Source organism: Myotis myotis, unplaced genomic scaffold (assembly GCF_014108235.1).
Source record: "Myotis myotis isolate mMyoMyo1 unplaced genomic scaffold, mMyoMyo1.p scaffold_m19_p_18, whole genome shotgun sequence".
Taxonomy (NCBI): domain Eukaryota; kingdom Metazoa; phylum Chordata; class Mammalia; order Chiroptera; family Vespertilionidae; genus Myotis; species Myotis myotis.
In genome coordinates this window covers 5,935,609-5,939,552 of record NW_023416322.1, presented here as the reverse complement: position 1 = coordinate 5,939,552, position 3,944 = coordinate 5,935,609, and the positions used below count along the sequence as shown (strand labels likewise).

At 51.5% G+C, this 3,944-nt stretch overlaps 1 non-coding gene across 1 annotated transcript; it reads left to right on the top strand.

The window, feature by feature from the left end:
- The first annotated feature begins 1,894 nt into the window (after window positions 1-1,894).
- Window positions 1,895-1,968, top strand: TRNAR-UCU. Its single transcript has one exon. It is a non-coding gene; the product is annotated as a tRNA-Arg (tRNA).
- Window positions 1,969-3,944: the final 1,976 nt, after the last annotated feature.

Here is a 3,944-nt window from a genome sequence, read left to right as displayed (position 1 = left end):
ATTTCTGGGCCTCATTCTCCGGAAAGTCTGTTTCTTTGTTATGGGGTGAGGCCACAACATGAGTAACAAAGAAACAGAATTTCCGGAGGATGAGGCCCAGAAATCAGGGTTTTAAAAAGATTCCCAGGTGATTCTTTTTTTGTTTTTTTTAAAATATATTTTATTGATTTTTTACAGAGAGGAAGGGAGAGAAAGAGATTAGAGATGTTTAGAGAAACATCGATCAGCTGCCTCCTGCACATCTCCTACTGGGGATATGCCCGCAACCCAGGTACATGCCCTTGACCGAATCGAACCTGGGACCTTTCAGTCCGCAGGCCGACGCTCTATCCACTGAGCCAAACCGGTTTCGGCCCAGGTGATTCTAATGTGCAGCCAAGGTTGAGAACCGCTGGGTCAGAGGGAACTATTTTGTGTTACGATTGAAGTCAATTGGTGTGTCCAGAGCTGTGGGCCATAGAAGCACACACTGAGAGGAAAGAGGAGAGTCTGAGCCCGCTTTCTGCTTCTATTGTAACCTTTTGCGTGGGAGTGCTGTGGTGAATACTGAATCAAGGGCTTTAAATTAACGCATTATCATTGGAACATAGAGGCCAATTGCCCCTTGATATATCTGGGAATCAAATAGAAAAAAATAAGTGAGCTGAAGGTGAGGTAAGAAGGACTTAGATTAGGCACTCAGAACTGGCATAGCGGAACCTATAACCAACAGTGATTATGGATTTGTCTTTTCTAGGAAGCTTTTAAAAATAGGAACTATTTGTTTTTTTTTGGATCTGGGCTGCTGCTATGAAGGCCTTCATACAGGGGTGGGCAAAACTAAGTTTACAGCTGTGAGTATGTGAAACACAGAGTTTATTCTTGTATTATTCTTGTTTATTAATTATTGTATTATTTATTTGTGTTGCGATTGTAACCCTACCTTTGCCCACCCCTGTATGTGGTTATGAAAGGATGGTCACTTGGAATTTCCTAGGAAGCCTCTAGCCAGCCCTGACAGCTGAGAAATCCTCACTCTTTACATTAGGCAGCCCGGGGGGGAAAACGACCGAGGCTTGGCGCCAGGGAAGGTGGGGGGAGAGGAAACAGGTATTCATAGAGGGCTGTGTGAGGGCCATCTGTATTTCATTAGGGAGCTGCCATTCTCACCCTCCTCCCTGCATGCAAGCTCCCTCTCTCTCTCTCTCCACACACACACACACATGCACACACACAAGCACACACTCACCACTGTTCTGTCTCCTTCTCCATCCTTAATTCAAGTGGAGATACTGAAGGGACATCCCATCCCACTCCCAGGACCTCTTCCTTGGGCTTGACCACAACAGCCCTCAGAGCAGAGAGCTGGGCTGGTCTCCTGGAACCCAGCTTCCCCGCTCGCCTCTGCCGCTGTTCACACCGTTTCCTTACAGGAGCAACTCCTTTGTCTCGGGGATCCAGGATTTTCCTGACTCCCCCAGCTTTGCCCAGCCTCTCTCGGTGAGAATAGCTGAACTGGGATGAAACGACGGTGATAGGGAGGGGTGGAGGTAGAGATAGCTGCTAGGCAGGGCGTGCTCTGCGTAGTTAGCATGAGAATAGAGGAAAGCTTTCCCCCTGTCCTCCCTTAAGGATGGAGAGAAAAGGACAGCCAGGGCGCTGGCTCTGACCTCCTCAGTCTGAGAGTCTGGTGCTGGGAAAGTGGCCGTCCTCGCATTCCTCCAGTCCTCCGAGGACCCGAGGACCCTGCGCTGTGGAGAAAAGCTTTGAGGGAGCCGGCTGGTGGATCTCCACTCCAGATTTTCCAGCTGTCCTTGTCCCCACGCGGCTGAGAGAGCAGGATGCTGAGATGGCTCTGTGATGCAGAAGGTATGTGCTTTTTCAGTTCTGGTGCTGATGCTGTGTATGTGGTGAGGTCTCTGTGGCGCAATGGACGAGCGCGCTGGACTTCTAATCCAGAGGTTCCGGGTTCGAGTCCCGGCAGAGATGGTCACCTGGCAGGCTCTCTTTTATTTTTTTAGGGTGTCATGCTAGGTTCCTAATTATATTTATCCCTCCCTGGAGGCTCTGGGACGGAGAAAGGAAAGCCCTTTGCTGGGGAATCCTGGACCTCCTCCCCCTCCCCCTTTCCTCCCTCTGCATTCTTTCTCCGCCCCTCCCTTCCTGGCTGTCATTGTTAGTGAAGGCTCAGATGCCTGCTGCCTCTCTCTACTCAGCCTGCGGGGCACAGCTTTCGCATCTTTTGCTTCAGAGGAGAGTCACTGGTACATGGTGACTCAGATGCCAGGCCGCTGGTTCTGGGACCACGATGGTCCCCTCCTTTTCCCTCTGAAAACGAAAAGGCAGATTGTCCCATATGCCAACAGGGACGTGCCCAGTTGTCCTCTCAGGTAACACCCACCTTGACCTGGACAAGGTCAGGAGATGGCTGGGGTCACGCAGAGCGTAATCTGTGCTATCTTTGTCACCTCCACGTTTGCATCCCTGGGGCTTTTTGTGCGAAAACCCACCACTCACTTCCACTTCCACAGGGTGGGAGGCAATCATTGCTCTTTGTCTCCATGGAATAAACGACACCGCGGCACGCTCATTGCCAGTGGCCGATGAACGTGTCTCCCGAAGCTCAAAGGCCTCTTGGGTAAATGCTCGTTCCTGTGAGAAGTTTTCAGCTTGTCCTGTTTGCCGGGCAAGCTTCGAGGCTTGTATCTAAATGTTATTTTGGTAACTCCTGGTTTCCAACAAGCCACCTTCTCCCCACCTCTCTCACCCACATTCACTTCTGCCCCCCTTTTCTGTCTCACCTTCAGCGAGATGGGGAGGGAGCTTGGGTTTCTATTTGGGGCTGGGCCGGCTCTCTCTCCCCCTTGCATTTTGCAATCACCAGCCTGTTAGCTAGAGGGTGCCACCCAAGCCAGGAGCCGACCCCCACCTCCCAGGAACCAGAAAGTCTGAGGAGACAGATCTCTCCTCCCACTGCTGGGGAGGCGACTTCTTTCCCACTCGGGGCTCTGGGTGGGTGGCCAGAGGACACAGCCAGCCTTGAACTCTCCTAAGGAAGCTGGAGTGGGGTCCAGGGGGAGAACCCACACACAATTTAACCGCACCGACGCCATACCGAGAGGGAGGAGTTGATGGAGCAGACAGGAGGACTCTGGAGGGAGACCGATGTTTTTGCCTTTGGGGCGTGTGCATGTTTGTAGCAAATTGAAACTCCTGAAATTCTTTTGAAGTGCGGTACTTTAAAGGACTTGTGATTCTTGCAGTAAGAGCCCACATAGCTTTTCCTCTCTGAGCTACGGTGGTGGAATGCAAGGTCAGATATTAACTCCCCGGGTCAGTCCTGTGGACGTGCCCTTCGGAGGACGCTTCTGTGCGCCAGAAAAGCCGGTGCCTTTTCTTGTGAGCTCGGCCTATCCTAGGAATTTCTGCTTTAAGCTTTGGCCTGAAAGGAAAAATTGGTGTGTGGGACCGGGGCAGGGGATGGGTGTGTGGATAAGGGTGAGGTAGGGAGTTTAGAGAAGGGGCTGTTACATTTTTCAACCACACCCAGAATCCTCCATCGGTTCAAGTTCCTCTTGCATTGTTCGATAGCAACGGGACTGCTCAACAGAAAAGAGAAGTAAGGAGGTCGTCACTCTGTCACTGTAAAAGGTTGGGGCAAAGGTCTAGGGCAGTGGTCGGCAAACTGTGGCTCGGCAAACCGTGGCTTGTGAGCCACATGCGGCTCTTTGGCCCCTTGAGTGTGGCTCTTCCACGAAATACCGACTTCTGTGCATGGGCCACGAAGTTTCAATTGCACTGTACGCACGCGCCTGCACGTGGTATTTTGTGGAAGAGCCACACTCAAGGGGCCAAAGAGCCGCATGTGGCTCGTGAGCCGCAGTTTGCCGACCATGGATCTAGGGTCATTATGGCCCTCATTTGCTCAATTCTAGAAGCTTTCTAGGAATAAAGACTTCATGACA